This window comes from Cupressus sempervirens, chromosome 8, assembly GCF_028749045.1.
Source record: "Cupressus sempervirens isolate cs-2001-9-10 chromosome 8, ASM2874904v1, whole genome shotgun sequence".
NCBI classification, from domain to species: domain Eukaryota; kingdom Viridiplantae; phylum Streptophyta; class Pinopsida; order Cupressales; family Cupressaceae; genus Cupressus; species Cupressus sempervirens.
The window spans coordinates 48,951,958-48,977,710 of record NC_143125.1 but is presented as its reverse complement, the minus strand read 5'-3'; positions in this window follow the sequence as shown (position 1 = coordinate 48,977,710).

Here is a 25,753-nt window from a genome sequence, read left to right as displayed (position 1 = left end):
ACCCAAGAAATCTAATAGGGCTAGGGATGTTTCTTCCTCTTGAGCTTTAGCTTAGAGACCATCTCTTCTGATACCAAGTTATCAGTGCTACCACCATCAATGATCATGTCACAACATTTATCCTCACACTTGCATCTGGTACGGAACAAAATCCTCCATTGTCCTTGTTCAATCTCACCACTTAGTAGGACTCTTTCATTTACCAAGGTCTCTCTTCTTTCTGCATCCTCTGAATGTGATGATTGTGCATCCTCATCTACATGAGCAACCCTAGCTTGGCCCTCAGGTCTCCTATCTGTCCTTCCTTGTCGTTGAGGTCATTCAAAGGCACGATGACCTTCTTCATTGCAATGGAATTAGGTACCATGTAAGCCTCCTCTTCCTTGTCCATGTCCTCTACCTCTTCCTCTCTGATTTCCAAAGTCTTGATCATGGGAGTGGATGAAACCCTCATTCCTCTGGTTCCTGCTAGTACCCACATCTTCATTTTTCTTTTGGGTTTCATTGCGGCCTCCAGATGATCTACCGCTTCCCCTTCCTCCTTGATCGTGCCCTCTTTGTCTTCCTTCAAACCTTTTATTCAGCTTCTCTTCAACTCGTAGGGAAAAGTGGTATGACTCTTCAATGCTGGTCATTCTTACCAGACTTAATTCCTCCTAGATGCTAGGTCGCAACCCAGTGATATAACGAGCAACCTTCTCCTTATTTGCTTCTACATGTCCCACTCTAATCAAGAGTCAGTAAAATTCCTCTGTATATTCTTGGACTAATCTTCCTACTTGCTTTAACCCATGCATCTTCTTAAACAAATCAAGCTCATAGTCCACAGGAATGAACTACTTCTTCAATTTGTCCACCATGCAATCCCATCTTGTGATCTTCTCCTTTCCTCTTCTGTTTCTTTCCAATTGAACCTCTTGCCACTAGATTTTGGCATGGGGTTTCAGTTTGGCCTTTGCAAACTTAACCCTATCTGGGTCCCTGATATCCTCATACTCAAAGTATTCTTCCAGTTCATTTATCCAATCGATCAACTCATCTGGTTTCAGATTTCCTGAAAATACACCCACTTCAATTGTGGGTCTTTTCCCAAACTTAGTAATGGCCCTAAAAAGCCTTTCCTCTGCATGATTTAGAACTTCCTTGTCAAATTCCCCTTCTGGTCCCATTACTTCTTCTTCATTTTCATCCTCACTATCGTCACCTATGACAACATTTGCTCCTCTATGGAGCTCCTCTTGCAATGCCTGTACCTGCCTTTGGAGGGCTCTAACCTCCTCAAGATTAATAGCTCTGGCCCTTCCGCCACACTCTCTTCATGGAGGCATCTTCTAAATCAAACCCACAACCACACAGTCCTGGTGCAAACTGCCTCACAGTCAGCACGCTATCTACACACTCAGGAAAACCAGCTCTGATACCACTTGATGGGGACACAACCCAAGAACAGAATGGACACAACAGAAAAGGGAAATTGTATTAACTGAGAAAATAAGCTAGTACAAATAGTATAGAGAAAATAAATTTCAAAACATGCCCTAAGGGCTTACAATAGCATAAATTTGGAGATAATTTCTCCTTTCAGTACCTCCTCTCAAACTCCACTCCGAACTGACTTTTACAATGCCAAAAATCTCCTTAAATAGACCTCGAAGGGTTAAGGACTAGGAGTACATTCTAGAAAGTGCTAGTAGGCACCCACCAACCAAATAGAAGGTTCCAGAAGCTGCGGTAGAAGTCGATGCAAATCTAGAAGAATCCAAAAATAGTAACCAAACTTCTGGGAGGCATAACTTTTGAACCGTAGCTCCGATTGACGAATCGTTTACATTTTTGAAAAGCTCTCAAAGCACTCTATAGCCCTAGCTTCGCTTGTCCCCCATTTTTTGACCCTTTTTGAGGTCATTTAATGCCCCTAACCTGACTTTGAAGCATTCTTAGGAGGTCTCCAAAACTCAAAAAATTGCAATAACTTTCAAATCGTGGTTGACCTGATTCTTTTTCTGGAATGCTCTAAATCATGATTACATTCATCTAGCCAATTCACGCCTTCTAGTTTACCAAAATGATGGCCCAATTACATGCTCCTATTTTTTCAGGATTTTCAAACACACTGATAGTGGAACTGTGAGAGTTGGAACCTTTATTTGACCCAAATTGGTATCCAAAAATGAAAACACATAAAATAGAAACTAAGTCTAAGTACATTTTTTTTTGAGTGACATAGGATTGCCCTTATACCTCTGGATGCTCCTGCATCACTTCTCTTCATGTTTGGAAAATTCTTTTGCAACATAATTTTTGATATAGCAAAAGTTTGAAGGCCAAACATGATAAAACAAGGGAATAATAATGGCTTTTGTTTGAAAGATATAAGAAAGATTAGTTAAGCACCAAGTAGACTCTAGGTATCTTAGTGATAAGATGACAATCTATAGTGTGGCAAAGAAAATGGTCTTCTTTATGGAAGGAGGAAAATAATCTCCCAGGTCACTCGCTTCAAAATCAATATAAGTTGGGATCTCAGCTTGCTCAAAAAGAGTATCATTAGTCCTAGTGTTGAGTTGATCAAAACAAAAGTTAAGTTTTTTAAACGGGGTGGCAAGCTTTGGGTTTAACCATGGAGGAAATTTCGTAGTCAAGCGCGTTTACATTGGAGTAGTACTAGGAGGTTGACCTATGGGAAGTCTCAACCTAGATCCAATGCGTCCTAATTGTTCCATTTACTCTCATGAGAGATGGATTCATGTTGAATCACTACTCATGAAACATGGGTCAATGAGTTTGACTCAAAATCACACACTTAAATCATGATAGCCATATCACAACAAAACACAAGTACTTTTTCTTCTTCTTTTCTTCTATATTCACATCCCTAACAATTATGTCAAGGAATGTTAGGTCTTATGGAGGGAGCTTTCTTAAAAATAGACTTATGGTCATTGAGATATTTTAAAAATATTTAAATGTTAGTGGTTCTATGAACTTTTGTTATTTCTTCTTAAAAAATTCACCTTCTAAATTCAAGGAATGTGTAATTAATGAAAAGAACTTTATTTTCTTTATACATTTTTAAATTTTGGTGGGAATACATTTTACATATCATTGACATGTGGAAAATATATCCTCAATGGCAGTGGGGCTAAAATCAATCCCACCCCATTCGCACCCACTCAATTTTAGAGGCCTAGAACTAAGTGGCTCCTATCTTAGTGGAGAAGATTCCAAATGATTGTAGAGCCCCTCTAAACAATTCTCATGAGACCTCTTGTGCCTAAAAAATAGAGTTGTAGCCCCTCACATGGGACCCCTAACTAATAGTAAATCCTTCATTTTAGTCACATTAAAACTAGGAGTGCAATATTTTAGTTGATAGCAAAATATATTTTGTTATAGAATGCAATGAAAGACAATATTGTAGTGAGTTTGTAAAGGGAAAAAAGTATGAAAGAAGGAAAAAATTGAAAAATAATATTGTGGTTGTAAAGAGACAAGTGACTACCATGAAGACCAGTTTCATAGTTGCAATCACTGCTATAAATAACTAAGAGAGACATTGCAAAGCAAGACCATGAAGAGAATATTGAAAAATAGTGAAATCCACTAACAAAGAGTACCAATGAGACTTGTTGTCAAAGTAAATTTCTTATGTTATATTTTATAAATTATAATTTCAATACAAATATTAATACAATACTAATTGTTAGTGTAATATAATCAAATTAATACAACATAATTTTAGTAATAACAAATTGTTGTCTTAATAAAAATATAACATATTATTTAAAGAATGTAATATTAATGTGTTAATAATAGTCACAATTCAATGATAATTAATATAAGATAGCACTAATTAAAACTAATACTATATATATATATATATATATATATATATATATATATATATATATATATATATATATATATATATATATATATATATATATATATATATATATATATATATATATATATATATATATAATTTAATCTATCATCTAAATTAAAATATGTAAGTTTGGAGCCTATCAAAACACCAATATAAAGTACACAAATGCCTGTATAAATGATTATATAATTATTTAAAATAGGTTGAGCTCTATCTAAGATTGTGTGTTGGCTTGTAAGCTACATAATCTATGCAATAACGAGAATATCATGAAAATGAGACTATTAATTTTGAAACAATTCAATCAATTGAGCTCTTGGTAGGAAGGGATACATGTTGTTTATCTTTATTATGGGCAGCCAAGCTTGTGGTCAAAATAGAAATACATGTAAATCACTCTAATAATTGTTCTCAAAATTATCCATTTTAACTCAAGGTATGGCAGATGAATGTTTAGGAATTGTACGATGAAATACCAAAGGTTTAAGAATACAATTTTTGTCATTATTTTATTCCAAAATTGTTTTGTTTGAAGTTTCAAAAGGTATTGTTTATATACTTTTAGGATATGTATATGTTTTTACTTTCATTCACCTAACACTTGATGTTTGAGGTTTCAAAAGTTCATTTTAATGTAGTTTTAGGATTTGTAGTATAAGAGTTTCTACACTAAATTGATGGTTCATTGAATTTATATAATATATTTTTAACAAAAAAAGTTATTCAATATATTGTATTATTTATTGTAATTTTTTTTTTAATTAAGGAAAATAGGTTTTGAAGGGTGCCTGAAACCCTTTAAAAAATTGAAAAAAATTCAATGAAGCCCAAACCAAACATTACAATAGTCCATAGGTGGATCAAGTCACCAACTAGAACAAGGTGACTAGGGTGGCAACACAGATAACATAGTACTCCTCAGCCACAAAAACAAGTTTTGAATGAGCACCTAAAACCCCATGGTTAAAAAGAAATAGACAATAGGTCCCTGACCATGTCAAACTACAAAGGACAACAAGCCTAAAAAGCCAGGAGAGCCAAAATGGGACATGGACTCAAGATTTCCCTTTCAGTCCCGTCTTTTGAGAACATAATGCCATATCAAAAGATGGAGTGGAGGGCTTGCTCTTTTTACCTTTTAATATTTTCCATCCATCCTCCACCATACCAAAAACCTTCTACCATGCAAAGTCAATAACACCACAACTAACCCCAAACCTCTATGACCTGGGAAGAAATCTGGACCTCAGTAGAAGAAGGGACAACAACAACATCCAGAGACAGAACCACAAGAGTGGATATAGTTGAATCATTAGTGGTAGAACCCAAAGGAGGGAGAATAGAAGAGGTCACCACCATTGGGGTGATATTCATAACTCCAGAGATAGCAACCGAATCTGCCACCAAAGTGTCTTAAGAAGAGTCACTATACCCAATAGAGTGGGCTTTTTGAATAGTGTAGTGATTATCTGAAACCCCCTTCCACCAAGAAGGTGACTTATTCAATCTAGATTTTTTAGAGGAGTAGCAGGTAGCAAGGTGGCTGGTCTTGTGGCATTTCCTACATCGAAAGGGGATACCCTCATAATAAAGAAGCTAAATCCAAGAGCCAAGAAGGGAGGCCAATTTAATCTTTTCAAGGAATCCCTTGGAGACATCGATCTCCACAAGAATACAAGCATACATCATCTGAAACACATTGGAAGATGCAGTATCAACTAGCAAGAAGTCCCCGAGGGCCTCCCCCACTACCTCCAAGACTGAATCCAACCATAGGTGAAGGGGAAGATTTGGCAACCTAACCCATAGTAGAGAGGGCCAGAAACCCTTAAAATGAAAAATAGCAGTGGTGGAAGAGAAGTCCTCCACATAAGTGGAGATCTTATCAACAATATCAAACTCTAAATCAATCATAAATAAGTTACTTACAATGATAGACAAAGCATCACAGAGCCCTGAATGTATAGCTTGACCACCAAAGTCATCCTTATAAGCAGCTACATCAATGTAGGAGATGGCATATCAATTTTTTGCAACACGAGGCAAAGCAATTGTCATCCCAATAGGAATGACTGCAAAGGGGCCACCAAAACCAATCCCAAAAGCAAGGGCAAGAGAGGACAAAGTTTGAAGCCCATCAAGGGCATCATCGTAGAGGATGGAATCTAGGGTAATGGATGTAATCATGGGAGATGCCAAGCCAAACTCAGCTTCAACCATGCCCTTGGAAGTCAACACAGAGGCAAAAGTTGAATGAGGAGCAGTCACTCATGCAGGCATAACATTTGTAGTTGCAGGCCCCATTTCTATTATTCCTATGAAAGATTTGTATTTTTATTTGTTAACTATTTGACAATCTATTATTATTATTATTATTAGTTCCAACTAACAGGATCATTAGATGCCAAAACAATTTCAATTGCACCAATCAAATTTAAAGATTTTTTAAGACTATCTTATTTTCTAAAGTTTGATAATTATTACAAATTTAAGAAATTTAAATAATACTTCTTATTTACATTTCTATTGGCTATCAAAAATAAAAGGAAATTGCAAAAAATTAAATTTAAAAACTTGAATTAGACAAAAATTTAAAAAGGCACATAATCGTTTTGTAAGGAAACTCAGGTGCGAAAATAGCTTCCTACACTAATCTCATAAGGAAAGTATGATGCAAATCTTATTAAAATCTTCTACACTTATAGATTCAATATCATGTAAACAACAATATTGCAGCCAACCATGCATACAGAAAATAGACAGAGAAAGGAACGCATAACACAAGAATTTGTCGGTGGAGAAAAACCTTTCAGTAAAACAACCCCACCCCTTCAGAACTTGAACAATGTATTATCTTCAACACGAGGTTACAATACACTTGTAATGCAAGTTCAACATCAACAATAGAAGACTCTAGTCGCTACTCGTAGTACCAACAATACACCTTTTTCACATCTCTTTGCAACCCTAAGAACACTTATAACATGTGCTTCACTTTAGGGCTACTCCCAAAAGGTAAACTGTATTAGGGTTTTACCATTCTCTGAGAAAATAGGAACCCCAAAAAAATTTTGACCCCACTATTGGGGTAGAGTGTACAGTAGTCAAATATCTTAGTTGCCACATGTCTTCACCTCTCATTGAATCTTCCTAACATAGCTCTTACGTGTCATAGGAATCCGTCATAACCGTTTTAGTCATGATCTCCTTACACACAATTCAAGATATCGACACATCAAAATTATTTGCAAGAAATATATTTTACAAAAAAAATAATAAGAATAGGAATTATACAAGGTTGAGACACCTTACTCCTAACATTCTCCCACTTGTTGAACACCTTGTAAGAGCAACAAGAACATAACAGGAACTAACTGCTATAGGCCGAAAGGCCCATAGACTCCGAACACCATCTAAACTTCTTAGTGCCCACTGGTTTCGTTAATGCATCTACAAAATTCTTCATAGTATCTACCTTTTCCAAATTTACCTTTCCATCTTCCACCATATCTCTCACAAAGTGATACTGCACATCAATGTGCTTCGTTCTAGTATGGAAAGTTGGATTCTTTGCAAGGCAAATAGCACTCTGACTGTCACACCAAATAGTAATCTGTCCTGCATCAACACCAACATAATAACACAATATCTTAAGCCAAATGGCTTCCTTACAAGCATGAGTAGCAGCCATGTAATCAGCTTTTGTAGTGGACAAAGCAACCATAGGTTGTCACTTGCTCATCCAACTAATGGCACCACCAAACATAGTAAACACATAAGCACTAGTAGATCTCCTACGGTCAATATCACCTGTCCAATCTGAATCCACAAACCCATGAATACAAACTGAATTCGGAGATCCAGAAGAGTTACCATGATAATATATGGAGTAATCTGATGTACCCCTCAAATATTTGAATACTCACTTAACTGCATCCCAATGTATCCATCCAGGATTAGCCATAAATTGACTCAGGACTCCCACTGCTTGGGCAATGTCTGGTCTAGTATAGACCATAGCATACATAAGACTACCAACTGCACTAGCATAAGGTACTCTACTTATGTCCTCCACCTCAGTAGGAGATTTTCAACAATCATCTACAGATAACTTTGTTCCCACAGGAATAGGAACACATAGTGGTCTACAATCTGCCATGTTGAACCTGTCCAACACAGACTTCACATACTTACTCTGACTCAACCAAAGTTTTCTGTTAGACCTATCTCTATTGATTTCCATACCTAAGATGTACCTAGCTAACCCAAGATCTTTCATCTCAAACTGTGCTAACAACTGAGATTTAAAATCAAAAATCATACCCTTACCCTTCCCAAATAGCAACATATCATCAACATATAATGCAACAATAAGAAGGCGATCATTTTCAATTCTGAAATAAACATAATGATCTGATTTCAATCTTACAAATCCAATTGACAACACAAAGGCATCAAACTTAAGGTACCACATCCTAGGAGATTTCTTCAAACCATATAGAGATTTCTTTAATCTGCAAACTAAGGATTCTTTACCTTTAACAATGCAGTGCTCAGGCTGTGACATATAAATATCTTCCTCTAAATCACCATGAAGGAAAGTTGTCTTCACATCCATCTGTTCTATCTCTAAATCATATGATGCAGCAAGAGATAACAGAAATCTAATGAATGTCAACTTTGCAAGAGGAGATAATATTTCACCATAATCTATTCCCTCTACCTGCGAATACCCCTTTACAACCAATCTAGCTTTGTACCTTTCAACACTACCATCTGCACAGAATTTCTTCTTGAACACCCATTTACAGCCAACAGATTTTCTCCCTTTAGGCAAAGATACAAGGTACCATGTTTTGTTTTTCTCTAATGAAGCCATCTCATCATCCATAGCCTCAATCCAGGAACCTGCATCTTCCATGCCCAAAGCCTCTTTCACAGATCTAGGCTCATCAGTGTTAGTAATCAAAGCAAAAGTACAACTGGTATCTAACATAGAATAACCAAACCTTTCTTGTTGCTTTCTTTCTCTCGTGGATCTCCTCAAGGGCTGAGGTTGAGGTTGTTCTTCCTCTTCTTCTAAACTATCAGAGCTGCAAGACCTCTCCTCATCATTAGACCCAACATGGTCTCTATGTTCAGTCTTCTTAGGGGTAGGAGGCAACTGAACAACATCTTTTTCCTTTTCTTTTTCATCTGGTTGTAGCACAATAGGAGAAGATGTTAGCTCTCTAGAAATAACATTTCTACTATACAACACCTTACTAGTCACAGGATCCCAAAGCTTGTATCCTTTCACACTAGTACTGTACCCGATGAAAATACATTTAACGGCTTTGTTTTCCAACTTAGATCTTTTCTCCATTGGAACATGTGCATAAGCTTCACAACCAAAAACACGAAGATGTCTAATTGAAGGCTTCTTACCAGACCACACCTCCATGGGTGTCTTACCAAAAAGGGCTGATGTAGGAGATCTGTTAACCAGATAACAAGCAGTAGCCATAGCTTCAGCCCAAAACCTTTGTTCTAAACCAGCTCCACTAAGCATACTCGTAGCCTTCTCCATCAATGTCCTATTCATTCTCTCTAAAACTCCATTTTATTGTGGGGTATACGGAGTTGTCTTATGCCTCTCGATACCTTGTTCTTTACAGAACTGTTCAAACTCTGCTAAGCAAAACTCACCACCATTGTTAGTTCTCACACACTTAATCTTCTTACTAGTCTGATTCTCTACAAGGGCTTTAAATTCCTTGAATCGACTAAAGACTTGTGTCTTAATTTTAAGGAAATAAATCCATGTCCTTCTACTATAATCATCTATGAACGATACAAAAAATATAGACTTGGAGATTGAAGGAACTTTTACAGGACCAAATACATCAGAATGAATAAGATCCAAAACATCAGAAGATTTGTGAGAACTAGAGTAAAATTGAACATGATTTTGTTTACCATATACACAGTGTTCACAGAAGTCAAAATCGAGATTGAAATCATTTAACCCCTCAATGAGATTTTTATTTTTCAGGGTTCTGAGACCCTTCTCACTAATGTGACCAAATCTCAAATGCCACAACATTGTCTTTTCTGCAGGAAGCTTTCCTTCCAAAGTGTTTGCACCCTTAGGTACACTTGTTGCACTACCATCAGAACCACTAACCACAGTCTTCTTTACTACTCGTTTAGATGGTGGGGATGAAGTGATAGCTACTCTCTTCTTTGAAACAAAAGAACTATTACACTGAGAAATGTGTGCATCAAGCTGAAACAAAGTACCTCTCCTAGTACCCTTAGCAAGCACCATAGCTCCTCTCATCATCTTACATCCATCTTTAAAAAAAACAACTTGCACACCTACATCATTCAGCATACTTACAGATAATAGGTTTCGTGCCAAACTTGGAATGTGCATAACTCCATTGATTCCCTTTACTCGTCCATCAGGAAATTTGATAGTGACCCTTTTGCGTCCAACTATCTTTAGGTGAGAATCATCACCCAAGTACACCTTTCCACCATAAAACTCTTCATATCTTGAGAACTAGTTTCGATGAGAGGTCATGTGAAAACATGCACCTAAGTCAACCAACCACACATCATCAGATGCATGGGCTGCCAAAGCTATGATGAATGCATCCTCATCTTCTTGAGATTTTTCAAAACCAGAATCTGAGGCTTTCTTCTTCTTCTTAGGCTCTTTATAGTCTTTACGAAAGTGCCCAGTCTTATCACAGTTCCAACATTTTTCCTTGGACTTATTGGAAGTCTTTGACTTCCCATGGGATTTGGATCTACCCTTATTGTCATACTTATTGTCATTTTTCTTCCCTCTTTTCGTGGATCTCCCACGAACAGCAAGGGCTTCTTTTTTTGAAATAGAAGCCTTTCTTCGCATCTCCTCTAATAGCAGCGAAGACACCACATCATCCATTTTGAAGGTGACTAATGTGCTTCCAAGAGCCATCACAAGATGGTCCCATGAATTCGGTAAAGAACACAAAAGTGTGTAGCAATGATCCTCCTCCTCTAACTTGACACCAGCTAATGTCAACTGTGCAGCCAGCAGATTAAATGCATTTAAATGATCTGTTAAGGATCCACCTTCCTCCATTCACAGAGAATACAACTTCTTCCTCAGGAACAACTTGTTCACCAAAGATTTGGCCTGATACACGGCCCCAAGTCTCTCCCACAAACTATATGTGGTTTTCTCATCTAGAACATTCAGAAGGACTACATCGGTTAAACAGAGTCTTATGAGACCCTTAGCTTTACGGTCTTTGATATCCCAATCTGCTTGAGCTATAGTTGTTGGTCTTGTAGCGCTTGTAGTCACTTCCCATAGGTCACAATCTTCCAACATGTCTTCCATCTTGAGTTTCCACAACTCAAAATTAGTGTCATTAAATTTCTCCACCTCCATTCTTCCATATGATGAACTTGCCATCTCAATCTGCAAATAAGATTCTGAATGCTCTGCACAAGACCCCCACTCAACTTGAGATTAGCTCAAAAAACCCTACCCAACAACTAGGATCAAAAGTTGATCAAGCTCTGATACCACTTGTAAGGAAAATTAGGTGCGGAAATAGCTTCCTACACTAATCTCATAAGGAAAGTATGATGTAAATCCTATTAAAATCTTCTACACTTACAGATTCAATATCATGTAAACAACAATATTGCAGCCAACCATGCATACACAAAATAGACAGAGAAAGGAACACATAACACAAGAGTTTGTCGATGGGGAAAAACTTTTCGGTAAAACAACCCCACCCCTTCAGAACCTGCACAATGTATTATCTTCAACACGAGGTTACAATACACTTGCAATGCAAGTTCAATATCAACAACAGAAGACTCTAGTAGCTACTCGTAGTACCAATAATACACCTTTTTCGCATCTCTTCGCAACCCTAAAAATGCTTATAACATGCGCTTCACTTTAGGGCTACTCGCAAAAGGTAAACCGTATTAGGGTTTTACCATTCTCCGAGAAAATAGGAACCTCAAAAAAAAATTTGGGGCGATGCCCCGAACCCCACTATTGGGGTAGAGTGTACAGTACTCAAATATCTTAGTTGCCACATGTCTTCACCTATCATTGAATCTTCCTAACATAGCTCTTACGTGTCATAGGTATCCGTCATAACCGTTTTAGTCATGATCTCCTTACACACAATTCAAGATGTCAACACATCAACATTAGTTGCAAGAAATACATTTTACAAAACAAATAATAAGAATAGGAATTATACAAGGTTGAGACACCTTATTCCTAACACGTTTGACTATTATATGATTTAATGCAAAAAAATTGTTGGTGGTATGAGAACATTAATCCAACTTAAATGCTAGAGTTGTGCTCACATTTATCAAATCCTTTACAATCTTTTAGGACATTACGCTCGCTAGAGAAAATAAATTTTTAGTATTATATTTTTCAATTCAAATTTAAATGAGTTGTACATTTTTTAATCTTAAATATGATACTTATTTTTATTTTCTTCCTTCAGTGCCCAACATGAAAAGGGATACAATTTTGGCATTCTTGTGACATACAGGCAAACACTAGATTTCTAGTGAAAGGGTTTTGGCAGGTGATTATTTTAATAAATCCTTAATTGGGTTGTTTTCATTTTCACTTTTCCTCTTAATATATTGACATAGGTAATTTGGCTCATACTTTCTACTAAAGGAATGAAATGTGTATTTTTTTTCATTAGTTTCTACAAGTATATGGAAATTAATGGCAATATCTCATGTTTAGCTAGACAGGTTTAATGGCAATCAATTCTTATAAACAACTCAAACATAGTATTATCCACCCAATTTTGTCACTATGAATATTGATCACATGGTTGTTTCATTTAATTCAAGTATTTTAATGAGTTAAGATGATTGTATCATTAGATCTCTATAATCTCATAGAAAAACAAAATTTTGCACAAGTCATATATATTTATTATTATTCATAATTCTAATTTTCTTGGGGTTTAAATGTACATAAGCCAGGACTTTGAAAAGTTTGTGTCTTCTAGCATATGAGTTTTGTTGTTTTTATTTCTATCACTAATATCTAGCATTTTTTGTTTAGCTTGATTTCCTCTACAACATATCCATTTTAGTATTTCTATTTCTATTATTAATATCTAGCATTTTCATTAAGCTTGATTTCCTCTACAACATACCAATTTTGGTTTTTTTATTTCTATTGTTAATATCTAACATGTTTTGTTTCACTTGATTTCCTCTATAATATTCCTAGCATTTCTTAGATCCTAGGAATTGGATTCAGAAAATATAAACTACTTGAGCCATGCACTTAACATATTTCACTATTTAGGTCTTTCAACCTCTACCACCAAGCTATTATTTGCATAGAGATATGTTCTAATATTGTCAAATTATTTTATGTTTTTTATAGTTTTGACCAAAATATAATTAAGTCACCCTGCATAGCACTACTCTCAAGTTCTAGAACTGATGTTTCCCTATTGTGCTCTTATTGTTATTCATCTCCCTCAAACGGAAGTGTCATGTGTGTATGTTTTTTATACATTTCAAGTGGTTCCATGTTTTTTTTGTTGCTATTTGGCTTCAACAAAATCTTATGAAATGTTATATTGGAAAAATAGCTTCTCCTCCACTTGTGCCATTAGAACTAATTTGACACCAAGAAACACCACTTTGTATAGATTGTGAAGATCATTCTTGTTTAAAAATAGTGTGGATAGATATTCAAATATTTGATATAAATTTATTATAAATATTTTAGAGTATATCTTAATACTCAACATCTATTTATGCTTATGATAAAAAATCAATTATAACATATTATGTAGAATATTGTTTTTAAATCAATATAATATTATAATATTCATTCTAAAATTATCTAATTTAACTTCACATTTTATTTCAAGTTCACATTTATTAATACAAATTGACTCAAACCTACCAAACTAAAGGCATGAACTTTGGCGCTTGTGCCCCTTGTTTAATTCCTTTAGTATTCATCTTCAATTTATTGTTACTATTTCACATGACATATTTATTAATCAACAATTTATAAAATAATGTGAGCTATTTAAAATATTTATATCCAACTTTTAAAATCAATTTCTTGTGATTATCTTAGGCTGTATGGGTACACATATCCAAACCCCTAGTATACACACCCATGTATCCAAGTACCACAGACAAGTACCCCAAGAGTGGAGGACTCACTCAAGAGCATCATAGCTAAAGAACATAATTAAGATTTTTGATTTGTATTTAGTTTTTTTGGCATATTAACTTGTTGTTTATCAAGCTTATTTTAATATAGAATCAGTTTGAAACTTTGGTACAGTACCTATTAACAATAAACTTTATCACTATTCAAGTCAAAAGTTTATGATTTGCAATATATCATTGTTCTATGATTTATGATCTTCTTGTTCATGTTTAAAGTCATCCTTCTTTGTTGCACATTATACATTTATCATATTTTATTATTACAAAAATATTGCTAATCTCAAACCGAAAACAATACATTAAAACTAAAAGAGGGGTAAAAAAATTATTGAATACCAGAGAAAACAGAACAATAAAAGAAACAAAGAGAACTACAGAGATTTATCCTAGTCCACAAGTTGATCCAGCATCTAATATAAATCAAGGAGAAGCATCCTATGATCAATAATGTTCCAATCCGGCACATGCTCTAAGGCTCATTTAGCCAAACAATCAACCACATTGTTCCACTCACGAAGGATATTCATAAAAGATACAAAATCCATAGAATTGCATAACTGAGTGATCTGTTGAATAACTAGAGCCAAATGCCAATCCACATCCACAAGGTTCCATATACTCAATAAATTCACAACCACTTGTGAGTCAGTCTCACAAATAATTCTTCTTCAGCCATGTTGACAATACTATTCCACTAGAACCAAGATAGCAAGGGCTTCCATGAGGTTATTTGTATGACAACCCTTGTATATAGAAAATAGAAGTTGAATATCACCAGAGCTGTCATGCCCAACTTTTCCAATACCAGCCGGTCCAAGATTTCCTTGAGAAGAACCATCAGTGTTGATTTTAAGAACTCCAGCCTCAAAAGGAGACCAATGCCCCTCACGGTTAACACATTGAGAACGTTGCCTAGCTCTATTCCTAGAACATCTATGGGAGAATGAGGGAGTGCCGCCTTAAAGAGGAAATGAAAGGCATACATGAGTAAATACCAACATTGCTAGGATCCAAACCTCCACCAATGTCACATTTAGCCAGGAGTGTTTCATGAAGAGAACTAGCAATTTTCCCCCATAGGTGCCTAATTTCAAACTGCACATCATGAAAGATCCTCCTATTTCTCTCAAGCAAGACATGTCATAAAATAAGGGAGGGGCCAATAGTCCAAAAAACTTGAAGAAAAGAAGTCTTGGAAGGGGGATGGCCCAGACAATCTCAGAACTCAGACAAAGAGGAAACATGTCATCACCTGCATCCCCACACACTCCACCAGAAGTGCCAAATCTATTTGACAAAGAGGCACTGGAAAAAAAGATGAGAAATAGTCTCTTCGCTATTGCAGCATAAGACACAGATGGAGGGCCCTTGAAAGCCTCTCTTGTAGAGATTCTCCCAAGTAAGACAACGATTGTAAACCAAAATCCAGAGGAAAAAGTTACACTTAGGCCAAGAAAAGCTATTCCAAGCTCTCTTCCACCAAGAGACCTCCACCTCACCAAAAATTTGCTTAGTCAGCTCAAGGTACCCTAAAGAAACCGAATACTTGCCATAAGAAGTACCTCCTCAAGTCAAAACATCAAGTTCCTGCAAAGAGCTGCAGTCCCTAGAAGCCAAAATCTAAGAAAGTTCCATTTGAAAACAATATATTACATTTACAAACTTTATCACTATTATTGTTTTGAAAAACTTTTCCCATGAATCCTAATTTCAAATTTTCTATAAATATGCAATTATATTAAAATAAAGTTTGACCAAACTACCGAACTGCTTTAAGCTTTTTGCTGACGTTTTCTAACTATAAAGAAATTTGAATTCAGATTGAAATGAGAAAAGTCATTGTCTGTGGGTCTAAAGGAAAAAGTGTCAGATACCCCATCCTTCTGCAATGAATTGGTTTTGACGTGGAATATTTTCTGGAGAGTTTAGAAACATCAATTGATTTTGTAGGAGATTCCTCTCCTGTACAAAATTTGGGCATTTTAAGTCTTGAGATATCAAATTAAGGTAACGATTTCTAGATGCTAGATACCTTCAGTGTATTCCTGAATGGATTCCTCTGCAAGATTTGCACACTTTAAGACCTGAAATTGGTTTTAAGGAATTGGAGGAGCTGAAGAGAGTCTTTATCGGGCAGTGCGTAAGGCTGCAGAACATCCAAGGCATTGAATTTTTAAGAAGCCTGGAGAGCATTATCATTACTGCATGTCCAAAGCTGCAGAATATAAGGGGTATTGAAGAATTGAAACGCTTGAAGGAGATTATTATTACAGACAGTCCCACAATATGCTGTGTCGAAGGATTGCAGGTATCAAAAGCAAATAAGTGTAGTTTATTCATTAGTTGTCCACTATAAATCTAGTCTCTGTGTTGCAATTTCTATAAATTATTATAAATCTAGTCTGTGTGTTGAAAGGCTTGAAGGAGATGATTATGCCAAATTATTATGCTGATGTATTTGACGACACTTTAGCTTCAGCAGATGCTTTCTGTGAAATAAATGTCGGAATGTACCCTCACAGCAGGGCACAAGTGGAGGAGACGATCCATACATTTCAAAAAACCCATCATTCGTTCAGTACATTCATCTTTTGCGGTATTTTTTGGTGGCCTGTTTGCATGGGGAGCGACATTTGTAATGGGACCAGGATTATGCTCGAGAACCTAAAACCTCTACGTCTCTGTTTTGATAATGAATTCAAATCTTTGATTGTTATGTCCGTGGTTAATGAATTAAGATTACTAAAATATGAATCTTGGATGCCATCAAATTATAAAACACAGAACTTTTTTCATGGGTACTTAATGGCAGTGAAGGCTGGTGAAGAAAGTAAATCCCTCCACATGTTGAAAAAATTATTTCCTCAACAGTGCATTAACATCTGTTTTGCAAAAGACCTGCCGTGTCACAACCAACTTCTTCTTGCCGAATTATTTGCATCACATTTCCACGTGGATGGAAAATGAACCAATTTTATAATTATAATTAATGATTGGAATTGGTTATCATTAATTCTGGATATAATGGATTGAGTCAGTTACCATTCAGTTGGGGAGAGGTCATCTTGGGTGTCGCATGCAAATATAGTGGCACTAACAAAGGATAGGGAGGGTGCACACTCAGCGGCACAATGGCGGCTATTATAGCTATCAAATTGCAGGCATATTTTAATCTTTTGTTCATCTCCTCTTTCCACCAGTGAAAAAAACCAACTGTTCAGGTTTCCTTCAATGTTGTTCTCTCTCTCTTATTCTCGCCACTCGAATTTACTTTTGAATAGTCTATCGTTCTCCTTTATTCTGAACAGTTCTCTGGCTATGCTGCTTTGGATATCCATTCGACGTGTGCCCTTATAGTCATATATCATTGGCATCTTTTAGATTTTGAGAATCTGGCTGTATCCAGGTTTCTTATTGACATGACATTCTTGCACTCTGCAACTAAGAAAGTTGCTCCGCATTGAAACATCAACTTAAACTGACATACTATTAATAAGTCATGTCCCTCCTGAAGGCAAACACCATGGCCAATGAGGTCAATAAGGCAGGAATAATGTTCTTTTCTTGGGTAGCCGATAGGGTGATATGGGGGCATTAGTGGCGGCTGGAAGGAGGAAGAAAGATTTGGGAGACGACACAGAAATGGGGGCAACAACGAATTTTTCTAGGTTTTTCATTCTTTTTCATTGTTTGACCCTTAGTATAAACTTGTATGAGTCATCTGGTGCCTTGAATGATATATTGTTCTTTTCATGGGAGAAAATAGAAGGATATATTTACATAATTGTTGATTTAGGACTACTATACCGAAGTTGCTCCATCTTCTTTATTGTTATAAACCTTAACTCATTCATCAATCTTCCAGTAAAGTAATGTCCAGGATTGATTCAAATGTCTAAAAACAGCATCGAAGAATTGAAATAGAATTTATAATTACGTATTTAAATCTTGCTCAGTGAGCAACAGGCGTCCTCCTTAACTGTAAAATTTACCAATAACCGTTTCTAGTTGTTCCTCTATCCCTATGGAGGCCATTGAAAGATGCATAAGCCGTATATCGAGGTAAACTTCCAAAGCAAAACTATTCCATAAATGTGCAAAGGAATGTGTGCACTAGTACACTTCTTTTTGGCTTTCTCCTCAGTTCTGACTATCTTGACTATCTGACTAAGATTGCACATGGTCTTCAATTCAGTACACCTTAGTTTTATGTCTAGTTAATGAGAGTTCAACAATAATTGAATCATTATTATTATTTCTGAAAATAGCAAAATGCTTCACTGATAGTTATCAAACTAGAACTTAGTTATGATAGTTCACATGCTAAGGCATTAGTTCATTCCTGCGTAATTGGTTATCTCTAATAGCTAGCTCTGAAATGTAAACATCTACTTGAAGACTCCACGAAGTTAGATATATTTATTTGATTGTTGGAGCTAATGTATAACTTAATAATATTATTAGGCATGATGTAAAAGCTCCTTAAAGTTGTTAATTGGAAATAGAAATTGATGTCATTGAATGGAAGTATCAGCTTTATGTTTAACATTGAAGGGTAGTATTTGGATCATGTACATTGAAGTATGTGTAGGTCTACATCATTGGATAAAAGTCATGTTTACACACTCATTTATGGATTAATTACCTTCAACCTTTGATTATAGTATTTAATTCCATGATGGTTGAATTGTCAACTAGGGTTTCCATGTATCATTTATGCACTCCATACTCTAACATGAGGTGGAAATACCTATTAGGATTGAGACATTGCATATTATGTTTTATTATGATTTGCATTTTATTGTTTAATTATGGTGAGGTTTCTTTTGGTCCTTACATAAAAGGCATATCAAACTATATGAATAAATAAAGGAAGCATTATTTGGTCGACGTTTTGGATAGTTAAGAGGGTGATTGCATTCTTTAATATGTGTAGTTTGCGTATGATAATCTTGATGTGTTTTGTGTTAATGAGAGTCTTAGCATAATGGTTTCATATGAATGGAATAGAATCAGACTAAGTTACAAGGTGTGAATTTGAAAAATAAAGGCTGATAAGGAGATAAAGTGTTTTCACGATGGTCTAAATGGCACGTTGAGGATGCCACATTATGAATTGTTTATGATGCTGATTTTTACATGTTTCACATGCATATATGATGGTTATGATGTGAATTGGAAATAAGGATAAATTATTTTAACTATGATAAAATGGATACTAACCTAATTTTGTGATTTTTGTGAATGTCTACGTAGTATATAAATTTTAGAATATGACTTTTGTTGCTACACAATTCCATTATCTCTCTAAGTTTTACTTGTTTAGACTATCTCGTTGCCAGGCTGAGTATCTTTCATTTCAGGAAAGATTTCATGGAAGCTTAACAACTTCGTGGTAGGGTGGTAAAGCACTCCTACAATATTCTCGCCCTTGTGTTCTTAGACAAGTTTTGGAGCTCATTTCAACTAGGTCGTCATGGTTAGACAATCTGATATTTGGTATCTGGAATTGGTAATCTGGTAACAAAATTAAGATTCTTTTAAATTTGAGCATATATGTATATGTACCATTTATGTTAAGGTTAATGATAGTTAATCAACTAATGTTGACTAGTCTGCATTTTATGAAAATTGCTGATGTGGCATTTGTCTTGCAGGGGCAATCATTACATGTCATCTTTTGAGTGTGGTAACCCTTCTAATTTTGATGAAACATATATGAAGTGCAGTGAAGATATCGATCCAAAGGAACAATATGGGAGAGTATAAATTTTATTACGATGATTTGGGTGACTATGCTGATAGGTGATGGAAAATATGATAGGTGGTCGTGGTGATGTTTATAATTTATAATTATATGTAGGTTGTGTGGATAATGAGATAATGGATAATTGTAAGAGAAAATGATTTGTTTAATTTACTGTAAAATTTCAACTAAGTATGTTTCTTTATTGTAAATATTATGTTCTATTTTCAATTTTAAGAAGAAAGTTTGTTAATTTTAATTTATAGCATATGAATGATTTTAATAATAGAAAATCTAAAGAGGTGTGATATTAATAGAGGAAGATAGAGAGAGATGATGAGCTAGACAATGGAGAGAAGGGAAGGGAGGGACGAAGGGGGAGAGAGAGGGATCTAGGTGAGATAGAGGAAAGTATCATATGCTAAATCTTAAATCATCAATCTTATACCTTCAACGACCCATAATTACAACATAATTTTGTATGATCAAGAAATGCAAATGCAAGGACCAAAAAAACTAAAATTTGAGAATAAGGTATAGAAAAATATGTACTTTATAGATTAAAACTCATCTATAATGGCCCTATAGAAATTAATTATTAGTGTGAAAGTTCTTACAACCCTAACGATAATGGCCTTTCCTACCAAATCTCCTTCTCTTTCTTCCGTGATATCGAGACCTCTCATACTTGGAGGGGAAAACACTATACTACATGCACCTCATTGACCTTGTAGAAGGTACTTAGTTCAATATTGAAACATGTATAAATATATCAATATGTTTCTATCAAAATATAATACATGATATTGAAAAGATCATTAAATGTAAAATTTTATCATTTAATGATTGACTAACAAAATGTAATGAAAACTTCATGTTTTCAAACCAAAAATCTCAATGTAATTATGAAAAATGAGATGTAACAATAATTCTATTATTCATTAATATATTTCATCCCAACATGTCTTCTTGAAGTTTATCTCTCAAAACCATCATGCCATTTGGGCATCCTCCTATATCCATTGTAATTTCCTTCTATTTTCTTTAGAAATCCACTAAATCTAGTTGTAATTGTCTTTCAAAGGACAAATGTAGAAACCTAAATTACATCACCCTTTGTCATCAATTTTATGCATTAGTTCATCTTAGTTAATTCTCTCTAAAAGTCTTCTCATTATATTGCAAGTATTGCTATCACAATTTAAATGTGTAGTTTTTGAGTCAAACTCATTGACCCATGTTTCATGAGTAGTGATTCACACGAATCCATCTCTAATGAGAGTAAATGGAACACTTTTCACTCATTGGATCGAGGTGATGCTCACAAAGATGAAACACCTATTCATCTTTTCATCCAAAAGTCTTAAAATTCACATCTTTTTTCAATTAATAATACGAATTTTTTAAAACAACATGCTATATAATTCTTACATAAACATGTAAATACCCACACTTCATTACAACATGAGCAAATCAACTTCAAAGGCTCTATTTGAAGTAGGTTTAGTTCTAAAATAAATAACTTATAATTAGTTTTTTTAAGTTCTTTTTTTAATTTACTTTTAATTGTAAGCTTTATTCTCTCAAATATAATCATTTTATGAATTTAATTAAAGAATAAATAAATTATAATTAGTTCGTTTTAGTTTTCATTTAATTTAATTTTAATTGTAAGCACTACACTATCAAAAATAATCATTCTACAAAATAATTTATAAGAGTAACTTACATCCTTCAAAATTAAAATATTTGGATCTATAAATAAAATTATACTTCATATCTTATGAAATAGATATGAAGAAGTGGTACTATTAACCAGTCCAATCCTAAGGGCACTAACCACTCCAATCCCAACCACTTTGGTGTGAATTGCTAAAAGGAGAAAATTGGTTGCACTACAAAACACGTTAGCTACCCTAAAGATTAATCAATAATATTTATGGTCTTAATTGTGTACAAATTTTAATCACAAATCGCACAAACATACATATATCAATTTTTAAAACTGGTTTTTGAAAATTGATATAAAATTGGGTCCCTTCTTTATGATTGCATACCTAAAAACAATGCTTCTTGTTAGTATATAAGATTGTTTCCTTTAGAATGGCATTCAAAAAGGAATTCAATGTTTTTTGTTGTTGTTTTATTCTCTATCACTGCAATGGCAACGTTCTTTGCAGTTGCACTATTTTGGAAGTCATTCAACAATAAAACTCTTGACATGACCTCTTAGCCTAGCATTCTGGAGTAATGGTAATGGTAATGCTTGAACCATGCAGAGATGATTTCCTCATCATCTCAAGCATCGACTTGATTGTAAACCCTTCTACAACATTTTTATCTTGGCCAAATATCTTTTAAAATCCTTCAAGTATACATTTGCTTTTCTCTAGATTTCTCCTCGAAAAAAGTGTAGTGATATTACACCTACCTCCAACCCTTGAGACTAACTAGCTCTAAAATTACATATAAAGTCAGCCCAATACATCTTTGACACTTATTGTGGAAATTTTCCCTAGTATATTTGGGTTGCATTTTTTACCTAAATTTTTAACAGTAGACCAATTTGCCTTGTCAAATTCATTTTTAAAAAAATATGATCCCAATAACATCAAAAATTTGACGGCAATTAAGTTTAGTGTCAAAATTTTGACGTTGTCACAAATATAAGCAAAAAAAAAAAAAAAAACTTCATTCATTCACATAGCAAAGTGTAGGAAGGGGGCTTCTAGTGGTGTGACAAATAGTTTTTCAACATCATTCAAGGTAAGGTTTTTTAGTGCTGAGTTGGGAGTAAGGGAAATTAAGTCTTAAATTTTGTTTGATTATGCTATAGTGTGATAGCAAATGGATCCCAAATTCACTGGCATTCAAGCACACCATCTCCATCCTCTTCATCTGCTTCAAAATCACCATTGAACACCTCGAAAGAATAGGTGTAGCATGGAGAATGAAGCTTCCTCAACCTTAAACCATCAAGATCTACAGTTAACCCTACCCTTTTGGTAATGAAGAGACATATCAAAAGAGGGATTAAAACTTCTTAGATATGTTACCATTAATAGCAATCCAACCCTCTTCCACTTTAATTGCCTCACTGTGTCAGACCAATGAACTCAATGTTGGACCACCATCATCCCAAAAGAAATTACTTGCAAAGAAAATGTCTACTGGCTCATGGGGATTAGGATGCTTAATGTTGATTTAAAAAGTGGTAATTTAATTAATAAAGACTAATATCCTTGAACGATGTTGAATCCCTACAACATGTAAATATTATTAAAATACATTAAAATCCCTATAGTGATCGATTAGGGTTTTGAGATCAATAAAGTAACATGAGAAGCCATAATCAAACCATAGTTCACTCATAAATAAGTCTTATTTCTCAGACCAAATATGTAGTAGGCTTAGGAGTGGTTGGAGAAACAAAGGAGAGACTGAAATTTAACCCTGTGTCTAAAAATTGAACATTAAACATTTTCCACTCATTTGATGCAATCAAAAACCTTAGATCAAACTTGTGGAATTCATATTAGTTATGCAATAATTTATTTATAGGTCATCTAAAGAAATAGGTATGTCATTTCAACACCATCCTATTCGGTGAATTTAACTTATGTATACTTTAGTGAATTAGTTTCTTGTTTGAAAAATGAGATGGACTACCATGGTAGGACTATTTAGCAATAAAAAAATATAGAATTTTCTTGAATAGCCACAACACAATATCATTTGTAAATTGTTTCACGTTGAAGATTCTCTTTAAAGGAAAATTAGTCACTCTAACACTTCATCTCCATCTAAAAAAATAGCTAATCCTAGTAGCCTTACCAACAAATAAAGAAATTGTGGCTAGTTATGATAAGTATCACTCCCTTCCTCACAAGATACAAGACATGCCTTCATTCACACAATTTTTGGGTATCAAATCAAATGTAAAAAGTAAACACAAACCTAAATATAGTAATGAATCATTGGGAGAAAGTGAAGAATTAATTTTGCAAGAACAAGGAAAGGAAAAGGGTCGCTTGTTTGCAAATTGTGAACTACAACTCATCAAAATCAATGAATCAAGCATCATGTGGTATCCCTGAAGAAGGAAAAAAAACCTTGGATCAAGAGGAGGCCCATAGTACACCATTGAGACTTCACATTGATCACAAAATGGATCAAATTACAATCATGGCATAGCCCATTACAAATACTCCTCTTGCACCTACCTTTATAACTCAAGCTCTACTTTTGCATTAAAATCTTGATTATTCCAATCACACCTTTGGTCATGGGAGGAATGAAAATTAATATGTGAGGCCTCACCCCGACCCTCCGTAGTCCTAGTTGTTATTTTATCATTTTGTTAATCATGACTCGAGATGGTCGAGACACTATCAGATACTTGAACATATCATATTATTTCATGTTGTGTGATGTTGTTTTCAGATATTGATGTCCGTCATTTAATGCTTTATGTATATGTATGTGATGAATTAAGTAAAATGTAGGATTAACACATTGAGTTTGGAATCTTTATGATTAAGGATATAAGTAGGATGCAAAAAACCATGATTTATGTATGTTTCAATTTATGTAAATTTCTGATACGTATATATGTACATGTGATTTTCGGGACTACTGATGTGTGCAATGAGTGTGCAGATATTTTAGTCGAGGAAACTGACGGAGGAACATAACTGACCTCTATGTGCTAATTCTAGAAATCTTGTTGTTCGTAATTGAAGTATTGTATTGTGAGATGTATGTATGTATCTTTCTGTGTTTAGTAAATGTGAATGTTCGTAACTATGTTCTTTTAGTGTCGCTTGACACTCGTGTTTTGTTCATGCTCCTTAGCATGCTATTAGGGTTAGCCGTGTACCCTTTGGACCAAGTTGGCTTAAGTTAGTGACAATTCGCTATTGATTTCTTAATCAAGGTTAGTCATCCCTTAATTCGGATTAGTGCTTAAATTTCAAGATAGAGTAGTTAGATGGACCTATTTTATTCCTAGCTTTGTTTGGCTCTAAACCTTTTTCTAAGGCTTCAAAACATGGAATAATTATACCCAAGGGGTATGGGTATGGGTTAGGGGTCTTTTCCAACCCCTAAGCCCCTTTTGTTGACTTTTGAGGTCACTCAAAAGTCCCCTTTTTGCCTTTGTGCGAAAATTGCAAGTGGTTGTCATGAGTTGTCTTACCCCACCTCCTTTTAAGGTTTAACCATAGTAAGGGTAGAGTTAGGAGTTTCTAGAATGGCTAGTGGGTGGGAGTAGTTATTGATCCCCTTTGGTGGTTGAGATGGAGGCTTATTTAGAGGCCTTCCTTGGACTAGTTGTTTGGGTTACCCAATCTCTACATTTAGAGAAGATTTCTTGAAGCTTGAAGGAAGGAGGAATACTCTACTCAAACTAGTTCATTTCCATTACCTCTTGCGAAGGTAGGAAACTCCCATCTCCCTTATTCAGTTCTTATGTTTTGTTTCATGTTCTTGTTACTTTGTTGTTGTTTCACTGTTGTATGGTTGTGGGTATGTTGGGAAGGTTTGTAAACCATGTCTTTTTTGTTGTTTTCCTTCTTGTTTATGTTTAAAAAAATTTGAGTTTTCCTTGCATGGGTGTTTTGGTATTACTCACCCTAGGAGAGGGCAGAAGTGACCAATTTTGGGAGAGGTCTGTTTAGTTGGACTCCAACCTGTGTAGAGTCTCTTCTCAGGATGAGAAGAGGGATAAAGGGTAGGGTGTTATGGGCCCTTACCCGTCAACACAATCCTGGTATGAGTATGGCAAGTTTAAATGGAAGAACGGAAGTTCTTTGTTATTGGCCCCGATTGGGCATCTGAATTGGTGTTGTGTTTGACTTCTCCAGTTGGAAGAA